Genomic DNA, 23,256 nt, shown 5'->3' on the forward strand with positions numbered 1-23,256 from the left:
TTTAAAATTGTTATATGAAATACAATAAAGTACACAATGCCACTGAATGGCAAGCATCCTTAATCACTTTATGATGCTTGAGCTAAACTAAAATAAAAACACATTTTTGTACAGTAGAAATTAAATAAAATTTAGCCATAAATATTTAAGATACATTGTCTTTCACGAAAACTAGACACACATTTAAAAATGAATGCGATTTAACTTATGAATATATTCAAGTTTATTTTATTTTAGTGTAAACAATTTTACTATAGGAATGCTCATTATAATAGCAAATGCTGTTAAGCAAAACTTAGAATATTAAGAAAAATATTTAAGGAGTCAAAATGAATTACTTATTGTGGGGAAAATTCTGTGGGGATCTCAGCTTGCAATTTCGCACAAGAAATCAAACAGAGTCAAAATTGCATTTTCGGCCAGAGGTGTTGAACAGCTTTTTGAATCTTACTGAGATAGCCAAACTTTAACCTGTGTTGCTTTCCCCTACCACGTTTGTTTTCAAGAGTTTAAAATAAATTACCCGAGAGTCTGAGTTGACAGAATTAAGGGTACTTGTGCTAATTAACTTAAAATAGTGAAAGAAAAAAGTAAAGTGATTTTATATGTGTATGACAACAACTATCCATGAATAGGATTGAAAGGGCATATTAGATTTGGAATAGTTAGGCACGTAAAAAGATAATTTTAATTTTTTATGATACTAGGTATTAATTTTTCCAATTATATTCGCACCATCAATAAGCCTTCTTTCATATTAAGTATGTGCATTCAATTACTTTACAACAGATATATTGTATACTTAATGTACCAGTTAAGTACAATAAGTCATTATTTAATTTGACCAGTACTCCAAATCTACACCGTTAAGAAATGCCATTATCGGGGCCGGGTAGGTGGCGCTGGAAGTAAGGTGTCTGCCTTGCAAACGCTAGCCAAGGATCAGGACCGAGGTTCGATCCCCCGGAGTCCCATATGGTCCGCCCAAGCCAGGGGCGATTTCTGAGCACATAGCCAGGAGTAACCCCTGAGCGTCAAACGGGTGTGGCCCAAAAACCAAAAACAAAAACAAAAACAAAAACAAAACAAAACAAAACAAAAAAAAGAAATGCCATTATCTCCTGGAGAATGTTCCCATCTCCTTTTATTATCTTGATGAATGCTTCATTTCCTTACTAGCCCAACCCCAGTGACAACTGGGTTCACTATAGTGTCTAGGTGATACTAATAGGAATGGTCCTTTCTCAAATCTGATAAGAAACAGAGAACAATCTATCTGACTATAAAATCAAAAAATAACTTTGGGGAATGATGAAAATGTTTGCTATTTTATTGTTAAGATAAGATTCTGATCACTCATATGACAATATGATAAACAGAATAAATTATACACAGCATAAATAATTATATACACCAATTCAGTAAAGCAGGCTTTTTGGTACACTAATTTGCAAATGTGGCAAATATATAAAATGTGGCAAATATATAAAAGCACTAAAATTAATACTTTAATATATTTCTATAAAACTAAATACTCAAAAAATCCAAATCTTCTATGCATATTCTTAAGTATCATATAATTGTCTCAATAAAGAACATGTTTTAATACAAAATAATGGCTTGGAAAAAAATGGGCTTTAGGAAACTATAACATTCCTGTATTAACAAGTAATTAGATCATTATTTTACTTCAGTTTGTCTCCTATTGTTTTCTAACTTAATGTTTTTATATAAAAAGACTATTACTCCTATTTTTAACTGTGACTTGCTTGTGCATTAAGTATGTTTACTCACCATAAGCAAAAATGAATGCTATACAACACAAAAAATTCAAACATGACAAATGGAAATAAATATAGGAAACATTTACAAGACAGCAATATTTAAAAATGCTTAAGCATTACAGAAGTAATATATATGGTTAAGTAAATATAGCTTAAAATTATTATAAAAATAAGAGCATTTAATGGTTTGAGAGAAACTATTTAAATTTATGTAACTAAAAAGTGATATCTTCATAAATTTTGGGGGTGGACAGTTATTCAATTGGTCATTACACTAAACAAATTGGCAGTGCAGTTATCTGCAAATAACTTTGTATATGTGATGCCCATGGTCAACTACAGTTCAGCAGAACAATGTAGTAAACAAAGTAAGCAAAGAAAATTGCTTTAAATGAAAAAGCATTCTATTTCATAACCAAAATTTATTAATATTTTGTTTAGTTATTCCAATCTTTCTACATGTGAAAGTTGCTCTACTAGTTTAACTTATTCATATTTTATTATTACAATACAAGGAATATATTTTATCAATGAGAAGTTTGAAACCAATAATATTTAAAATAATAGGATTTAGCTTTCTCTCCTTTTCTCTGCCATTGCCGCTGTGTGTACGTGGCTAGTGTTCGCCATGTCTTCCCACAAGGTGTTTAAGATCAAGTGGTTCCTGGCCAAGAAACAAAAGCAGAACTTGCCCATTCCTCAATGAATTCAGATGAAAACTGGTGATAAAATCAGGTACAACTCTAAGAGGCAGCACTGGAGAAGAAAGAAGCTGGGTCTGTAGGAATCCCATGAAAAATGTGCATGTGCCCATATGTGCCGACAGGGTGCTAGCATATTGCACACACATGGTGCAGAAATGGGCTTTAAGTGATGGGAATGTCTTGGTTTAATGTCTTGGTTCAATCATTGTTTCCTCTTCTAGAAGCTATACTTGGCTTGCTGACTCAATAATAAAACTGGAGCCTGTACTTGGCTTGCTGACATCAATAATGATAATAAATTATCATCAAGAACAAAAAATATGGTTTGTTGGAGAGAATAAAAATTATACACATGGAAATCCGAGTTGATTGTCCCAGAAAAGGCTTGTATATATTACTATGTAATACTAATGGCTAGAATAAAGTGTTGATTGAATGATAACTTGAGGTTTTTGACTCTTCATGACATATTTTATTTTTAAAAACATAAATAAGCCTATTTCAGTGAAAAGACTATTGCAGAATAATAATTAGGATCATTCCACTTAGTATTACTGTATGAATAAAAATGCAACTTTAATTTAAGTAGGGGATGCTGTACAAAATGGAAAATAGACATTGTCATCATCTCTGAGTAGGCATGTATCATCACTGCTGTTGGTCTCATACAAAGCACAGAATATTGTGGGGTAAATTGTTCAGTGGCATCCAGTTCAGTTCAGTGGCCACCTCTTCAGCTCAGCCATGACTTGTGGACTGAGCTGAAATACACCCCTTCCAGCAGAAGATGACTGGAGACTACGTGCATTTGATTTGGTGCACACACACTGAATCAAATAACCTATATGACCTGAGTATAAGCCGAGTATATACTCAAGTATATCTGGTATTTATCATGCAAAGTATACAATGAAATATATTACAGATAATAATAATCTCTAAAAGTTCATTCTTAACAAAATTTTCCTCTTTCCAATGATCTGGCAAATATAGTACTTCCTGTGGTTGATACTATAGATTATACCACTAAAAAATTGTACAAATGATCCTCTAGAAATTATTTTCCCAGTTGATTCACAGGGCTTACTCCTGGCTCATGAAAGGCTAAAGTCTCACCAAAGGTACTATCATATCTCCAGTTTATTAAATTCTCTCTAAATTTCTTCAACTCAGATGGTTAGTGTTAGGGATTAGTAATTTATTATTCCTCTATTGAGGTGACTTGGAGTTACTAGTTCCTTACTGATTCCTTACTGACCACCAAGTTCCTTCAATATACCAATCAAAATAGAATCCAAGAATTGGCTGATTATAGAAAAGGAATGCATCCGAATTATATCTTACTTTTTAAAATTTCCCAAAAAATTTGAGTTAGGAAAATGAACAAAGTTAAGTTTTGTTTAAAATGATGCTTCCAACTATACTGAGCATAATTAGTAGGAACAATCAATAGTGTAAAGGAAATTTATTTGCATGTTAAATAACTTTGGGGAAATAAGACTGGTTTACTCTAAGATGTAATATATCTTTCTACAAAAAGAACAAAGCCGAAGTTTAGAAAAATTAAAGAATTTAATGATCTTTTTCGTGATTTCAAGGGGAATTCATAATATCTGACAGAAATGACTGATGTATTTTAATCAAATGGACCTATGGACTGAATTAGCTTGCTTGATATAAGGCTGTCACAAAATATCAAAATTTTGCATGGTAAACACCTAATGAAGTCTAGCAGAAAAAAATGCTAGTAAATAGACACTACAATAAAAGTATTATATGACTGCATATAATACTATAGAGTAAAAATAAATGTGACTGTTTAAGCACATTAATTTAATTTGGGGAGTTACTATATGTAATATATAGTAATATAGTATTATAGGTATGCAGCAGGCATCTTTGCAATCACTGAGTATGTTTTCATGTGGCATTTATAATATAATTTAATCAATATATGTATTTCATCAATTAAGTGGAGTTAGCAATATATACATTATAAAGACTATAACATGTATAATCATTTATACAAAGCATAAATACCAGTGATATCCATATTTTATAAATCTGTAGTTATTTGAGCATATGCAAAATAATTGTTATTAAAAAAACCTTTGCCCTGATATCTAAGAGGAGTGACTTAGTTTTGACAATACAGAGAGAAACACAAACACAGACCTTTATAAGGGAAGGGGAAAATGGCATTGTTTTTGTCATCATCATTATTATTACCAAGTTGCATGAAGAGAGTAGCAGAATAAAAATACAGGGAAATTATCATCTAACAGATAAAATGTGGCTGAAAATGTTTTGTCCAGTGTTGAAAGATCATAATAAAATAGAGAAGGATATCCAACATTTGAGAAAGATATGAATGGAATTAAACATTTTAAATGATAAGAAATAAACTCAGCAAAGAGAAAATGGTGATATAAATATCAATAGGCATCACTGGAACAATACAGGAAGAGAAAAAAAATGATAGTCAGCAAATCTGTTTCAGGTGAAGCAAGGGAAACCTGCCTGGACCATTAAAACTCAGATATATCTGCTGAACTTACACAAAATAATGATCCTTGTTTTGTTTTTAAGCCACATCCATTTATGTTCAGGGCTTACTTACTGGGTCTGCGCTAAGGCACTGAGGTGCCACAGATCAAACCAGGTTAGCCACAGGCAAGTCAAGAACAATACCTAACCATTGTACTATATGACTAACCCAACATTGACTCTAAAATGAAATATTCAAGAGCCAAAGAGACAGCTTAGAGAGCAAAGTAAGTTAATGTGGGTTTGATACTAGCCAACATTATCCCCTGAGCATAGAGCCAGGTGTAAGCCCTGAGAATAGCTGGCTTTGGTGCAATATGCTTTCCCCCACCATCAATAAGTTAACATATTTAACTAAAGTAGACTTCTTCACCTCATCCATCTCATTGAAGTAGAAGACAAGGAGGAATCTAGTCTAGATCCTAGCTAGAAAAAACTTACTTAAAACAAAATGTATTTAGTTGTTTAACATGTAAAAACATAAGCTAAATGAAAATCAGAACTAGACATGGTGTTTAGTTATAGAATATAAATCTCACATGCATAAGCATATATGATTCTGTCCCTGGGACTAAGTAAAATGAAGATCAAAAAACTTAAGTACAAAAGAAAGAAAAGGTGAAAATGGTAAGCTAGCACAGACATTAATAAAAAGAGACAACTTCAACAGTAATGTTGGGGATAATTTGCTAGAGTCACAAGACATGGCTAAGAATGTTATTTAAGTATGAAAAGGTAAAAGTACTAAGAAAACAAGTAAGATTGATTTAATACAGTTATTTTTCTAGCATATGGTTTTTCATATTAGAACATATTGTATATCCGTTATCAGAAATACGTTTCAAGAATTCAGTTTGTATCATTTGAAAGTAAATCTCTACTGTAAGAGTAATTGGACCATTTAAATTACAATTAGCATGGCATTTTTCAACAGATAGAAATCTTTCAGGTGACAAGCATACAAGTAAATAAAATGTCCTCTCTTTTAAGAATCATTTAGTTTAGAAAGAATGTAAGATAAGGGCATTACATTGCTTTTCTGACAATGACAACCTGTAAGACACAATGCCGACTAAATGAAAAAATATGAAATTCAGTAAGGCCTTGTTAAGCATTGCAGTCCATGAAAATTTATATATTCAATATTCCCATGAAAATGTGGCCTTTTCCTCTGAAATATTAAAATACCTAAAAAAAAAAAGGCTTTTTATGACAAGTAGTATAAAGGTGTAATTATGGCCTCCATTTATCAAAATAAGAATCAGTCTCCACAGTCCCAAGAAAAAGTGAAACTCTATAAATACTACAATAATGATGATGGAATATTAGGAATTCAGATGACTTTTTTTTATTGAGGAACTGATTTATGACTAGAGAAGACTAAGAATATAATAAAAAAAATCCTTTAAAATGATAGTGAAATTCGGGGCCGGGCGGTGGCGCTGGAGGTAAGGTGCCTGCCTTATCTGCGCTAGCCTAGGAGACGGACCGCGGTTCGATCCCCCGGCGTCCCATATGGTCCCCCAAGCCAGGAGCGACTTCTGAGCGCATAGCCAGGAGTAACCCCTGAGCGTTACCGGGTGTGGCCCAAAAACCAAAAAAAAAAAAAAAAAAAAAAAAATGATAGTGAAATTTGAGATAGGGAGGATTATTTGCTATGTATAATAGATTATTTGTTTTTGTTTTTGTTTTTCTTTTTTTGGGTTTTTGGGCCACACCTGGCGGTGCTCAGGGGTTACTCCTGGCTGTCTGCTCAGAAATAGCTCCTGGCAGGCACGGGGGACCATATGGGACACGGGGATTCTAACCAACCACCTTTGGTCCTGGATCGTCTGCTTGCAAGGCAAACACCGCTGTGCTATCTCTCTGGGTCCATAATAATAGATTGTTAATCAATATATTATTTATTAATATATTATGGTAAAATAATACTGGCAAAACAATCAGGAGAGGGTATATAAGTAAGACTAGAAATACCAGCAGTAAAACTATAGAAATTAAAAGAGATGGGTCTGAAGAAATAGCACAGTGGGTAGGGAGTTTGCCTTGCATGAAGCTGATCCAAGTTCAATCCCCCAGCATCCAATATGATCCCCAGAGTCTGTTAAGAGTAATATCGTAGCACAGAATCAGGAGGAATCCCTGAGTGCTACCAAGTATGGGCCCAATACCAGAAATAATAAAAAGATAAAATAAATAAATTGATCATAATTCACTGACATAAGGGCTACTTCAAGCAAAAGTGAGGTATCCTGAGTCCACACCCCCAAGAGGCACATAACCTTCACACACATTCTGGTAAGAACAGAGACTATTTTTCCTCCAAAAGTTTCCTATAAAATTTATGTGAACAAGCCAGAGCGATAGTACAGCAGCAATGCGTTTGCCTTGAACGCAGCTGACCCAGGACGAACCTAGGTTCGATCCCTGGCGTCCCATATGGTGCCCAACCCAGGAGTGATTTCTGAGGGCATAGCTGGGAATAACCCCTGAGTGCCACTGGGTGTGGCCCCAAAACAAACAAACAAATAAAATTGATGTGAAGACAGGAAGATAAGCACATATTATTAATCAAGTCTATACCAACAGTTTGTGTATTAAAACAAAGAGGACATACATAAAGCTAGAATGTAATAATGCATGTATCTTTATACAAAATATAAAATAAGATTCATAGAGTACATAATACTAGGCAGATTACATTTACTTACGCACTGTGTGTGTGTGTGTGTGTGTGTGTGTGTGTGTTACACTCATGTACTAGGGATACTGAGGGCTTAATTCTAGCTTTGGGCTCAGGGAATCTCTTGCCAGGATGTAGGAGATGCTGGGAACTGACCCAGAGTCAGCAGAATGTAATTTAAGCCCCATAAAAAAACCTCTGTACTGTGAAAGATATGTAATCCACTTGGTCAAAATAAAAATTAATATTATTAAAGAAAAAACCTCTGTAACTATATCTTCTGTCCCTCTGGATTTTCTTTTAAATATTTAATATAACAGAAAAAAGAACAAGTTTCATTTACGTATTGATATTTATACAATATTTAATAGTCATTATTTCAGGACACTGAAAAGTTCACCTAATTTGAAAATACTATTGACTGCCACTTAATTTTTAATAATGCTCACTCCATATAATTCATATTAATTTAAACAAATCCTACTACTCAAGTAAAAATGACAGTAGAAATACAATACTCTTTGTCCAAGGGGTACAATTTTAACAAGAAGAGGAAAATGTATTTCCTAAAACAGATAATAATCCAAAAAAAACCATGCAAAATATTTGTTAAATTATCATTTATTAGAATCTTTTTAAAAATCTAATATGGTCCTGAAGCTGGAGCGATAGCACAGCAGTAGGACGTCTGCCATGCATGTGGTCATTTGATCCCTTGGCGTCCCATATGGTCCAAGCCGGAGCAATTTCTTAGTGCACAGCTTGGAGTAACCCTTGAGCATACAGGGTATGGGATAAAAAGAAAAACAAGAAAACAAACAAACAAAAAAAACCTAATATAGTCCCTATAGCAAAAACAATGGATGGGAAAAATGGGAAAATTTTTGGTTTCCAAAAATGAGGAATTATTCAATGAAAAAAATAAGTCAGAACTTTAGATTATTGATACAGCTGAACTTTTCATTAAATATATATCTTGTCCACATTAGTTAACTGTCTTTAATTTAAATTAGCTATTAAGTTCAAATTGCTTAACTTAAAATCTCTAAATAAAATACATGACCTTCTGTTAGATCTGTCAGTATCCCAGGAAAAGTTTACCTCAGGCTGCCATTACCAATACTGGGCCTCTTCTGGACAGGTAGGTAGAGCCCCTCTTAACCACAGGAATAGCCCGTAGCAGCTCCTATACCTGACCTATGGAATATTAAGGGATTGGCCCACAGCTACTGAATAACATGGCCCAGTGCCACTAATAAAGGCACTAATAAAGACAAGGCATTTCACCAAATAAAATTCTGTTTAATTCTGGGAAGACAAACAGAAGAAAGTAGAGCAAAACCCAGCATAATTCCTCTGCATTTTCCAAGGGGAGTTTCAAGACTCAACCCCAGCATAGGAAGAACACTAGAAAACCTATAGAGAAAAAAACCTAGAAGCCCACCAGTATAAATGAGCCATAACACTATCACCAAAGACATAAACAACAAGAAGAATCTCAGTAAATCCTCAATGTCTTTAGTGACAACATGATGGGAATGATCAATGAGCTCAAAACAAAACAAGAAACAGAAAATAGTACAGGTAGTTAAGTAATGCACAAAATGAGTCCAAATGAAAAACGTAACTACAATCATAAATGACAGAGATAAAGAAGGTAGGTGACACAGTAGAAATTCTGAATAACAGAATAATAGCAGCTGAGCAAAAGATCAAGGAACTCCAATATGAGAATATGGAAATTGACTGGCAACAGTAGGAAATAGAAAATAGTCTGAAAATAAGCCCATACAAGAGAACTAAGGATGAATTCAAGAGGAATAATATAAGAATCCCTGAGTATCTTAAAAACTGGACAAGTATAATGAAGAAAAATAGTTAAAGAAATTATGTATAATAAATTCCCCAAAACAATTACAAGCATTGAAATCTGAGAAACTCAGAGGTCCCAGTGAAAATAGACCCAACAATGAAAACTCCAAGACATATTATACTCAAAATGACAAAATCCAAAGATAGAGGCAGAATACAGAAAGCAGCAAGATCAAAAACGAAATTTACATACAAAGGGAAGCCTTTGTATATAAATGAGACTCGAGTCAGAGGATAATGGAGGGAGAAATTATAAAAATTCAATGAAATGAATACCTCGCCAAGTATAATCTGTCCAGCTAAAATAACATTCAGACTAGAGTCACTAGTTTCATGAGCAGTCAACAGATTAGATAATCCACAGCTTTGAAATCAGTTTTGCAAGAAGCTTTAAAAGAGCTCCTTTAAATTACAAGAAACACCTGAATGTGCGGCACTGTTATAACTACCATAACAAGTAAAAGTTAAAAACATACAGCAAACTATCACCACAAAAGTGATTTCTATTGATTTATTTTCTAATATTTATATTTGTCATTCCTTTACGTTTTACTGAAACAAAAAATGAAAGGACATTATTAAAATGACTGCAGAGAGGACTTGCCAAAGCAAGTAAGGATACCCAGGGACATTGGTAGTGGGTTGTTGTTGAAAAATTGTATGCCCAGAAATCTTTTATGAACAACTCTGTAAATGAGTGCCTAAATTAAAATAAAAAATGATTAAAGTATATACTTGGTACAACATATAATAAATTGGAGATAATCAAATATGGTATGAAACAAATAAACACGTACTTTGCTAATAAACATATTCAGATCATCAAAACACCACAGGAATATAGTTTCTACAAGACAATAATATTAGAAATGAATTTAAACTGTTCAAAAATGTAATATAGTCCCTTAGTAATAAAAGAGGTCAAATTAAAAATGAGTTACCAGAGGAAGCTTTAGAGCACTATTTCTATAAAATTGTAGGTGACTACACCTCCATCTGTTCAAGATGATTTATATATTCATGAGTTTTAAGGAGAGGGCTAAACCAGATGGTCTTAAATTCTCTTCAACCTCTATAACTTTCAAACCTCAAATTGTTATTAAAAATGCTAGTGTACAATTTTATAATAAATGTTACAAAAGGGATAAAACTCTAGCCTATCTTAAGAACAAAATCGTTTCCAAATTGATATCATTTGGTTTGTGTGTGAAATTTTGTCAAAAATAACAAATGATAGTTGCCATCACAATTAACAGTTCCAGGCCATTTTTGAATATAAATCAGAAAGAAATAATATTTGATTAATGCGATGTTGAAAGTTCATGTTCTAGTAGCCCGATGTGAATTGTCAGTGTGTATTCCATAGATGGTTATGATTTATCTTCATCAGCCATAGGCCAAAATTACCAGACTCCAATTACTTTGCTTCCCAGTTTCAAGAGAGGAAGAGAAATTATGTCAGTCTACCACAGGAGATGGTTTAAAATGCCTGAGGTAAGGAAAGTAATCTACTGTTCTCTGACATTCACTGCTTGAAAGTCATTCACATTAACAACCATTCAAACTTGTTTAGTGTAAGCCAATTGCTGCTATTTCTCTCTTGTCAGTTACATTAGCCTCAATTCAAATTTAACTCTTACGAAATTTTATAAAATTAAACTCAAGGTAAGTCTGACAAGGGTCTGACAAAAACAGAGTGCTTTGAATTTATCATATTTAATATGGTAATTTTCAGGACACCCATACTTTGAGAATGTATTCATTTTCTTTCTCTTACTAGGTAAGCAAATAAATGTGATAGCAAAGGAAAAAGTAAAATTCCTACATTTACACTAAAAATAGCACTGGCATCAAAATGAACAAAGGTACACAATTTCAACCAGAGCTATGATCCTTCTTTATGACCGTGAGATAGAGATCAAGTTACATTTTAAATTGCATAATATAATCTAATATTCTCTCCTAAGAACTATTATATTCATATAACAGACCATTAACTTCTTGAGAATTTAAAGCTCACAAGGTTAACATCAGCACTACAAAATGTAAATGGAGATGGCATTTAAATAATAGAAAGTCAAAATATACTATGATACAATCTAATGGACTTATTAATTGCAATGTTTATATACAACCACAAGACATTGATGTTTTTACAAGAGGATTAATTTCTGTTACTACTCAAATATATAATTTACAGGTAATGGGGCTGAAGCAATAGCGCAGCAGTAGGGCCAATGGATGCCTTGCACATGGGTGACCCAGGATGGACTTTGGTTTGATACCTGGCATCCCATATGGTTCCCCAATTCAGGAGCGGTATCTGAGAGTATAACCAGGAGTAACCCCCAGTGTCACTGAGTGTGGCCCAAAAACCAACACCAAAACAAAAGAAATTACAAGTATAAATTATATTCATATAAAACTCTACTACTTTATAACACATTTTACTTTCTCTAATTTTACTGCTTGTTATTGTTCTAATTTAAAAAAATGGGGGGAGGGTTATAAGTTTGTCCATAAGACAGTTGTTTTCCTTTTCTTCTATAGATAAAGTTGTTCATGATTGAGTTACAGTCATACAATGTACAATAATATTCACCAGTGGAAATTTTTAGTGATCATTCTTCCCAGTTTCCTCTCAAAATCCCTATGTAATTTTATTTTATTGGTTTTTGGGTCACACCAGGTGATGCTCAGGAGCTATTCCTGGCTCTGCACTATAAAAGTTACTCCTGGCAGGCTCAGGGGGATCATATGGGATGCTGGGATTCTAACCACTGTCAGTCCTGGGTCTGCCACATGCAAGGCAAACGCCCTGCCGGTATGCTATCTCTCTGGCCCCAATTTTACTGTTTTTAAATTTTACTTTCCCCTATCAGTGAAATGATATATATTAAAAATTAATGAATGTCGGGCTGGAGTGGTAGCACAATAGTAGGGTATTTGCCTTGCACTTAGCTGACATAGGTTGAACCTGGGTTTGATCTTCAGCATCGCATCTGGTCCCCTAAATCAGGTGCAGTTTCTGAGTGCAGAGCCAGAAGTAACCCCTGAGCACCACTGGGTGTGCCCCCCCAAATAAAATAAAATTAATGAATGTATATAATAAAATACTACACTATATATATACACGTTTATTCCATCCAAATTTGGGATGCATAATGTTACTAAAATTCTGATCAGTAAGTATTCTTCTTGGCTTTAATATCAATAGACATAGGGGACATAATTTTAGAAAATCAATTTGCACAAAGCTTCAATACAAAAATAATAGGGGGGGCAAGAAAGTACATGGTTATCTTCACAAGAATTGCCTAATAAGCATTGCAAATATTTCTCTGGACAAGTTCCATGATATATTTGAATTTCTAAGTTCCACAGATTTTTTTTGCTACTTTCCAAATTAAGAAAAGGTACGTTATTCTGTCAGTAGATTTTATGAAACTGAACTCTATGAATAAGTTCTTATGAATTATGAAGTCAGATACATCTTGGTTCACATCTTAGTTTGATAACATAATAATTCAAACCTAAAAATATTTAACTTTTCTTAGATTGCTTTTCTTTATACATAAAATAAAAAAATTTCTTTGATAAATCTTAGCATTCCTGTAGAGGTATGATTCAGTAGTACATAAGCAAAAAAACAGTACTTCTAATATTAATTTAAACTTCATTAAAAAAAACTAGTAAAGAGAAATCACCTCCTGCATAAGAAAAAAAATTAAACAGGTTGGAGTTCATACTTAGCATGCTGAACGCCTATTTATTTTGCAGGTACTGTATGATCCCCAGGCTAAAGAAAAAAATCATACATCTGCAAGGCCACCACTATAAATATTATAGAGTAGTCATGATGTCAAATAGTGAGCACAATTATTGAAATGCTTTGATGTGATTGCTAGGCATAGCTATTTTATTATAAATCATAAAGGATTTATAAAAAATTTTGCTCTTTAATATTGCTCTCTAATACTATTTTGGAAATTAAGATAGAATTAACATTCTTAAAATAATAAAAAAAATAAAGAGATGCTAAATAGACATGCTTTAAATCATGTGGAATTAACAATGATATTTTTTTCCTGATACCTAAGACTAATTGGGTTATAAGTATATGGTAATAACCAGGAATTAAATAATTTCTAAAAACCAAAGAAACAGCCCAAGAGATGTAGCACATGCATTGCATGTGGAAATACATATTCAATCTCCTTACTGGCCATTGTCCAAAACACTGATGAGGTGTAACTCCTCAAATATATATATATATATATATATATATATATATATATATATATATATATATATATATATATATATATATAATGCACATATGTATAACTGTAATTTCAGAAATACATATTCAAATTTCAGAACACTCAATCAGCAATTAATAACTTATTTAAATAGTTTTATTGGGGCCAGAGAGATAGCACAGCAGTAGGGCGTTTGTTTGCCTTGCACGCGACCAACACAAGATGAACTCTGGTTTGATTCATGTAATCCCATGTGGTCCCCTGAGCATGGACAGGGACGATTTCTGAGCATAGAGCCAGGATTGATCCCTGAGCGTCTCTGGGTGTGACCCCAAAACCAAAAACCAAAAAAAGATAAAAATTGTTTTACTGCTTTATTTACATATTGTGCCTATAACAGAAATATAAACTAAAGCATCACCTTGCCATTAAAAAAAGCCATCACAACTGTGTATAAAGCAAGAAAAGTAAGCAAACTTAATAGTAAATGTCATATAACATATTATTAGGCAGAAAGCTTTTAAAATGAAATTGACTATAAACTCAAATTACAACAGTATTACAGAATTTAAAATTGTGTTATGTTAATATCTTATATGCAAAGTGTTCATTCACATATAAATTAAACAAAATGCACATATAAATCTCACCCCAATTGTTACTCTAATAAACTCAATATTAGCATTTGTCAATGCAATTATTGTCTCCAAACATCCTAAGGTGAAAGAAAAGTGGAATTCTAAGCAAGGGACTAATATTTTTAGTTTAATTTAAAGAAACATTCAGAAGCAGAGCAATGGGTAGGTATTTTAAAAATCAGAGCAAAAAGTGACAGAAATAAAAATTTCTTACAAAATGTGTTTCTGAAATGGAAATGCTGCTGGATGTTCTGTAAGGACCAGAATATGTTTTCTCGCACAAGCTTAGGAGAAATTCCTGTCACAGTTCCCAAACAGGTAATTAACAATTCAATTTTATTATTCTCTCACATATTTTGACTTATGTGAAAAAGAAAGAGTTTGCTCCAAACAAATCTGTATCACTGTGTAGATCTAAGTAAACTAAAATAATTTTTTTTAATTTCACTGTGATCTATGTCATGGTTACAAGACTGTTAATGCTATAGTTTTGACAAAATTATTCCACCTGACTTTACAAATTCCACAATAATAACTTTTTTACAGAAGAATGAGCTCATTTATGCAACGAAAATTTCTTTTAGTATTACTTCAAGTTTTCCTTAGTAGATGTTAATAGAGAAACGAGGCTTAAAAACTTATACAAAGTTTTAAATTTATAAAAAACTTATAACAGGAGTACTGCCAAGAGGTGGATAGAGAAGGAAAGAGAACTAGAAAAATAAAAGTTTACTTCACTCTTTACTTTCCTGAACACAGTTAATCTAAAGTCATTTCAGCCAGAATGTCACAAACTACATCAAGTAGGACAGAATGACAGAATTCTCCCAAGCCTAAAGTGATATGTTATTTGGGGAAAGATTGAACTACAATTTCATTAATAGCAAAAAACAACAGTGGATTATTATTGCCACAAGCATTGTGGTTGTCTGAGGGATACTCGGGGGATGGGGGGGAACAATGCAAACACCTTAATAGCAAATAGTAATGGGAAATGCCTTTATTTTCTTTCTGTTCAAGTAATAAGCCTGGTTAAACCACTTCTCTTTCCAAAATCTTTAGGCCCTTGATGACTGGTATAAAAAAGAGATGGTCCAAGTGATAGCACAGCAGGTAGGGCATTTGCCTTGCATGTGGCCAACCAGGGTTTGATTTCTGGCATCCCATACGGAAGGTGTGGTGAACAGGATTTTTACCCTCACTCAAAATGGCAAAATGCAATATGTGTTTAATATATTATTGTTAAAATTATATGCTTTTGTTTGAGTGTTTGCCTGTCTTAGCAGGCCATTGCGTGGTGTGGCTCTCTGATTCTCACAGTTTAAAATTTTGGCTCTTTGTGTTGAACTTGTTCACCATCCCTGCCATATGGTCCCCCCTTAAGTCCGCCTGCTAGGAGTAATGTCTGAGCACAGACCCAGGAAACCTGATCACCTCTGATTGTGGCTGAAAACAAAAAGTAAATTTTCTAATTCTTAAAAAGTAATTTCATCAGATAAATCTTGTTTTAAATTTAATAAGGATATCTCACCAAACATTAATTTTATTGTTATAAATATATTCTTATGTCTTCCTGTAAACATGTTTCTGGGGATTAACAGTTGCCCAAATTTGGATTTTTCATCAAAGTCGATTGCAAATCAGAAGTGACACTAACTTATTTTCTAAAAGATAATAACAGATTTGATCATCTATTTTTAGGATATATTTCGCAATGATTTTACTGAAATAATCTGCAGCAAAATAAAAAATAGCTTAAAGGCACTTGTCAAATATCTAAAAATTAACATTATGAATAAAATCAGAAGTGAAACTCAGTTTGCCAAAAAAATAATAAAACGGGTTAACCATTTTTAGAAATAGTTGACAATGTTTTTGCTAAAATGATATACAGCAAAATAAATACAATGACTACAAATAATTTAAAGGATACTTACTAATAAGTAACAAAATTATCATTAATAATTTACCTAACTTAAAGAAAAAGAAATGTCAAGACAAATAATTTCCATTAATCTAGTACTCTTTAAAATTAACATAATATATACTCAAAGACTAAGAGAGAGTGAAGAATGAATTCTCCTGATTTTTGATGCAGTACCAGGCAAATGAGGAGTTATTTTCTTAAGATGGTTATCTGTACTATTTTTCTAACAAAATCTTACTTTTCCTAACCTACTTTTTGGTTTATAAGAACATTCCACTAAATCTGCCAAATAGAAGAAACATAAATTTTCTGTTCTATGTTGAAACAGGAAAGACTTCTTTTCTCCTGCTCTGCTGAAATGACTTGGGAAGTTGAATTTCTCAATTTTTTCCTACAGAGGATTCTGCTTTGAAATTTTAAACAGTAAGACTATTTTATTTTTTAGTTTGTGTTTAAAGCAACCAGGTGATGGAAGGATGAAAAAGAAGTTATGTGTAAAATTTGACTGATATCAATGCAACCCTCTGTCCTGTGGTAAAACCAAGATGCTCTCACTAGCTGCTAGGGGCTCACGTAGCTTGTCTGCTCAGTGAAGGTGTCAGAAGAACAAAGGTATTTCTGATCCAGCTTCAGTGTACAAGGTATTTTTGGGGTGATGTGGGATGCAGGAAGAAATTAGAGAGTGATATGGAAAAGAATCAACCCGAGACATTCAACATTTTTATTCTGTTTAAGGCCCCAAGTTGCCATTCAGAGGAACAATTAAAATGTCCCTAATGTTACAATTTTGAGTAAATAATAGCATTTATAAGGCCTATAATAAATATATTTAATGCACTTATAAATATAAAACAACTAATGTTAGGACAGGGTAGATTTCAGCTCACATGACAGCACGAAAAGTAAACAAAAAGCAAAACAAGGGCAGATCCTGGCTTCCGGCTCTCTCTCGATCCTCTCTTGAGCTGGAGGCTACCTCTAGCGGGCATAGGGTTGGGGGAGACCCCATGTGGAAGGCCTTCTCCCTAACTTGGGTGTGCTGGGAGCCTTGATAGGCTCTTCTGCCCCTGGCCTCCAGGCCTTCTGGGGTGGCAGCCCAGGCGGCCAGACAAGGTGGGTGTCGGGGGGTCCCTCCTGGATGGAGTCCCAAGTTTTCCCCGTCCTTCCCTCAGCTCTAGGGAGGGAAGGGCACAGGGTGTAGGGCGGGCAGATCCTGGCTTCTGGCTCTCTCTCGATCCTGTCTTGAGCTGGAGGCTAGCTCTAGCCGGCATGGGGTTGGGGGAGACCCCATGTGGAAGGCCTACTCCCCAACTTGGGTGCGCTGGGAGCTTAGATAGGCTCCCAGCCTTCCCCTCTTCTGCCCCCGGCCTCCAGGCCTTCTGGGGTGGCAGCCCAGGCTGCCAGAAATGGTTGGTCCTAACTTGGGGTGTGCTGAGATTTGCTCGGTTGCAATAAGTTTGTCACTGGCAATTTCTAACCACTCTGCATATGGAAAACCGCACACAAGCTAGCGCCCTGGCGCACACTGCTTGTATTAAGAGTATTCCTTATCTTTATGTTATGTTTTGCGTATCCAGAATGTCCATTTTGTATTCTGCCCTTTTCCACACCCCTTCAAAGTTCATTTTTACTCCTTAACTCTCTCACCCAAACATCACTAACCCACATTACTCTTTTGAACTTCAGTATTGCACAATCCTAATCACAGACCAAAGCCGTGCATTGTGTGTAACAACCCTGAACTGTTTCAAAAGACATAAAATGGACACAAATGTCTTTAGAATATTTTGTTTTTCCCTGACAACTATAAGTCTTACTAAATATTCTCTTATACAATGATGATTCTAACCACTGTTTATCTTCTCTTTATGAGCTATTCAACAAGGAATTTTGGTGAAAGAGTCCCCCAGTTTAATGCTTATGATTGAACCATGTCATGGGGATTATTGGACTTGTTCTTATGTCCCCCATATGCACCAATAATGCCACGTGGCACCGCTGCTTTTTTGTATAGGCACATTAAAATGAGAAAATACTATACATACAAATAAGATCCTATCTAATAGAGATTAGAATACACAAATCTTGTAGTGCAAAGTGACCTTACACCCTGAACACTGACATAATGACCTGACACAGGCCTCAGAAGAAAGGGCATTTTCCGTGCACCCCTGAACCAGGGAAGCCATCCATGAAACATCCAGGTTTGTCTATAACATCACCTGGAAGCAATCCCCTACCACAGAAGACCCTACCACTGCTCAGACATTGACCTGCTCAAAAGAGACTTCCCTTAACATTGAGAAGACTTAACAACAATGACCTGCTTACAGGACAGGGCTTCCTGCATTGCCCTTTAATGGTGAGGTGAAATGAGAAGATGCTCCACATCCTGACTTCAATGTAGGATATGCAGATTCCAGGATCTTTAATACAGAAACATTATACCAACAACAGAGACTGTGTGAAAGTGTGTTGGCACTACGGACAATGTCTTGGATTGGACGATCTAGCTTGCCTGGAGCCTAGAGTTTGTCTTATGCCAGGAAACTTCAGGGGTAGGATCTCTTTGTATTTAGGCCAAGGTTATTCCTTTCCATGTCCCTCATATTTTGGTGGGCCTATGCAAAAAACAATTTCCACTCTAACACCATTTTTACTGAGCTCCTTTGACTCTAATCCTTAAAAAAACCCACTTAAAATTTGAGGTTAACTTAAGCTAATATGCATGTACATGGAAATGTAAAAAATATTATGCCTCTAATGTTTAAGGAGTTACGTAAGTCTTATGGCTTTAGATTGCCTTGCGTGCTGTTAAGAAATATTATAATGTGTTACAATCTGGGGACTTGAGGGACAAAGTAATTGTACATGGATTCTGTTTTATTTATCTTAATGTTCTTTGGCTGAAAGTTCAAAGTTAAGACATCAGCAAGGGGACTTCTGAGAATTATGTTATGGGTGATTATCCTTCCACTGTAACTTTACCTTGTCCTCTTTCTTTGCATCTTTGTTCTCATAATTCAAAATAAAAAAAATTTAAAAAAAGCAAAACAAAACAACAACAAAAATTACACCCTGCTTTTAACTCAAGACCAAGAAAAACAAAGGGGAAAAAGTCATTGTATATTTTAGAATAATGTAAATAAACTAATAATTTCAGTTCTCTGAAAATTTCAGAGAATATAATTCTAATTAATGTAAATACAATTCCATACCATAAAGTGTATAATTCTAAAAATGTTGTGGAATAAATCTGAAAAATATTTAGTACAGGATATTATAACTCCATGCTTTTAACCCCAATATATTGAATAAATGATGATGGTTATCACCTATGTATACCAAGCTCTCTAACAACGTTTACATTTTTAACACTTTCCTCTGCCTTTTCTATCTTAAGTAAAGATTATTTTCCAAGCCTTCCAATATATGTCACAAAATTCTACTGATTGAGCCTTTCAAAACTTTCTCAACTTTTCATTTACTGGCATTCTTATCTCTTCTGATTCAATTCAAGTCCAGATCAATTTTTACTTAGAATGATGTAGCAGATTTTTAATCTTTCTAAAATCTTTTGAATCGTTTTCTCAAACTAAAATTTAAGAAATATTTTATAAAAACAAACCAAAATCTAATAATAAAAATCCAGTTAATGGTTCTTTAAGATCTCTACTTTGTAAAAATATTCAATATATTAATCAAAATGAAGATGCACTGAATGGATAAAAAAGCATAAAAGTCCATCAATCTGTTTGAAGTTGGGCTAAAGAAGTAAACAATGAAGGTAGAGTTATATTCTCTAAGTTAAAAAAAAGGAAAATTAATAATAAGACTTTATAGTATCACAAAACCTGTACCATTACAGAAAAATCTAGATTCATAAGTTGAATCACCAGAATAAATCTTCATAATTATTATGAGTATGAGGAAGTTGTAGTTACTCCGAGTGGGGAATAGCTGATACAAACCCAGCTGTATTCCAGGTTCTGTGCTTAGAGATTACTCCAGGGGATGAATGAGGAGAAAAGGGGTGGTAGTTTGATCATATATGGTGCCAGGGATTAAAAGGTTTACTATGATTTTTAGGTCATTTTTCACTTCAAATAATCTTGAGCCATTACCATGAAACATATTATTCATATAGCATTTTCAACACTGTCCTATTTATTAATACTAAAGGACACATGCTGGAAGAAAATACATAGGACATTTTATGGGCCTGAAGTTGATTATTATGATTATTACCATCTGCCAAATATTGTTCACACCAAATTTAATAAAAACAAATGAGGGTGAAAATGCATTTATTGGTATAATTAATAGTCAGTATGTGGCGAAGAACTATGAATAAATATACTGCCATTTTACATGCTAATGGTTCACTTAAAGTTAGAGGAAGAAAATCTAGAGGTGGAGGATACATTGATTTGAGGTATGTGTTTTTATTTATGGGGCCACACGTGGTGGCACACAAGGGCTACTTTCAGAAATCACTCCTGGCAGGATCTGGGAACTATATGGGATGCCAGGATCTAACCCTGGTAGGCTACATGCAGGGCAAACACCCTACCTGTTGTACTATTCCCTCAGGCCCTTAATTTTATTGTAAAATTAGATAAAAAGGCTCAATGCTCAGTACCAACATCACACCCAAGCCTACCCAGGGAATCAAGGTAAGCCCTAAGCAATACAAGGTGTGGCATAAGTCCCCCAACCAAAAATTGTCTAAAAAGGTAAAATGGAAGTTTATAATCAGCATACTTTAAAATTATAAATGTATTTAAATGGTTTTCTGCTCCAAATCATTCCTTTTATTCAGATCATATTCTACAGAGTTGAAAAGACCTAACCTCATATGATCAAATTTAGTGATCTATCAGTCTGCTTCTTAAAAACAACACAATCACAACTGGAACCATACTGTACTAAATCATATCATAAGTGCCAGCCTTGATGCTACCACAGCAATGAGTTAGCCAATGCTCCAGCTATTTCAGGACTCAGAAAAAAATCTCCAATATTTACAATTGGGTGAAACATGTGGTTACCTTTGTTTATAACTCTATTTTCTTTCTTTTCTTAAAACTCAGTCAATTTCTAAGATCCAGTTTAAAAGCCATAATTTTTGGTGACAGTCTTTTTGAAATAGTCTCTTGAAGAATAGCTCCTGCTTCTAAATTTCTATCATTTGACATTTTACTCTTTGTTTATAGGTCTGTCCTGCTGACTGCTAGGATCAAGTGCAAGGTGCTTCTACATCTCTGAAGACCCAGTATGTTTCAGAGCAGCTAACAAACAAAAAAACAATAAAAGCTTTTCTTAATAAATGTTTTGCAAACCAAAATACCATCCCTGAAAATGTAAGAAACTTTGTTTCTTAGATTATACTTACAAGAAAAAGGTGTCTTAAGTAGTAATTTTATTTTGGGTTTTAAGAAAATTCAAAACCTATTTTCTACATAATTGCAATCATTGAGTGGGAGAAAATGTTCAGAATATCTGACAAAGGGAAAAAAGCACAGATACACAAAGATCTTAGAAGTTTCAACAACAAAAATACAAAATAAATGGGTAGAAGAGACTAAGTCTACCAAGGAAAGCATTCTGATGGCCAAAAGTCATATTAAAATATAAGAAAATATATCATGGGAATAAAACTAGAAAAATAGAAGGGTCAGAGAGATAGAAGAGTATGTAGGATGTTTGCTTAGTATACAGCTAGCATACTAGGGTTCAGATCCCTGCACCCTAAAAAGCCATGCTCCCAGCTCACCTAGAGTAATCTCAGATTAACTAAATCTTAGTAAGATCAGGTGTGTGGGCCATATTAAAAAACAAAAAACAATAAATGAGATAATCATACTAATGCTATAACTTAAATTAAAAGATCAGAAAACATAATTATTGGTGGTATATAGAAAAAAAAGAAGCCTCATATACAATTGGGCATGAAAATACAGTTAGTTTCTATAGAAAAGTTTAGAGATAGATCAAAATATTAAAAACTTATCTACCATATGAAACAGCAATTCCACAGGTAGGTGTCTACTTAATAGTAAAGCATTAATTCAAAAAGATGTCTGTATACCTGTTTCATTACAGAGATTTTTTAAATCACTAAATATGTATAAAACCCAACAGCCTAATGAAAGATTAGTAAAGAAAATGTGATACATATATATAAACAATGCAATATTACTGAGTCACAGGATAAAAATGAAATATTTCACGTTTCAACAAAATCAACTGAAGCACTTGGGATCAAACTAAGTGAAATAAGTTATAAGGAGATAGACGATCAGATGATGTCACTAATATACAGGATACAGAGAAGTAAAACAAGAAAAACAGAGGAAACCATTGGAGGGGGTACTCTTGGACTCAAAAGTATAGAGCTGACAAAACTGGAGAGGTAACTAGGAGTAGCGAAATTGGGAGGGAAAAATGACTATGGAAGGTTATAGTATTTTGCTTATAGATTTGCTGTGATGATATATTTTGGAAAGGTATGAAATTGTATAGGTAAAACACAATCATATAAACTAAATTAGAAATATAAGAATTAATTTTTACTACTTTTTACAAATGACTTTTAACTTTTCGTATTTTTGGTTGTTTGTATTTTATGAGGCAAACAGTCAGTGCACAGGAGAATAAGTCTGGTTACTTCGTGGGGTGCTGGAAATCAAATCCTTTTTGCTTAGTCAGGGTATGTGCCCTACCCATTGCAAATCACCTGACACCTACCTCTGGGATTTTTATTTATTTTTAATATTTTTAATATCTTTATTTAAACACCTTGATTACAAATATGACTGTAGTTGGGTTTCAGATAT

General features: G+C 33.8%; 1 protein-coding gene and 1 pseudogene across 4 annotated transcripts in view; one reads left to right on the top strand and one right to left on the bottom strand.

Annotated features, from left to right (window-relative positions):
• Nucleotides 1–23,256, bottom strand: part of PTPRK (protein tyrosine phosphatase receptor type K) — a 559,851-nt gene that overhangs the window by 176,717 nt on the left and 359,878 nt on the right. The window lies entirely within an intron of this gene.
• Nucleotides 2,413–2,568, top strand: LOC126005848 (60S ribosomal protein L39-like; annotated as a pseudogene).

Source organism: Suncus etruscus, chromosome 4 (genome assembly GCF_024139225.1).
Source record: "Suncus etruscus isolate mSunEtr1 chromosome 4, mSunEtr1.pri.cur, whole genome shotgun sequence".
Classification (NCBI taxonomy): Eukaryota; Metazoa; Chordata; class Mammalia; order Eulipotyphla; family Soricidae; genus Suncus; species Suncus etruscus.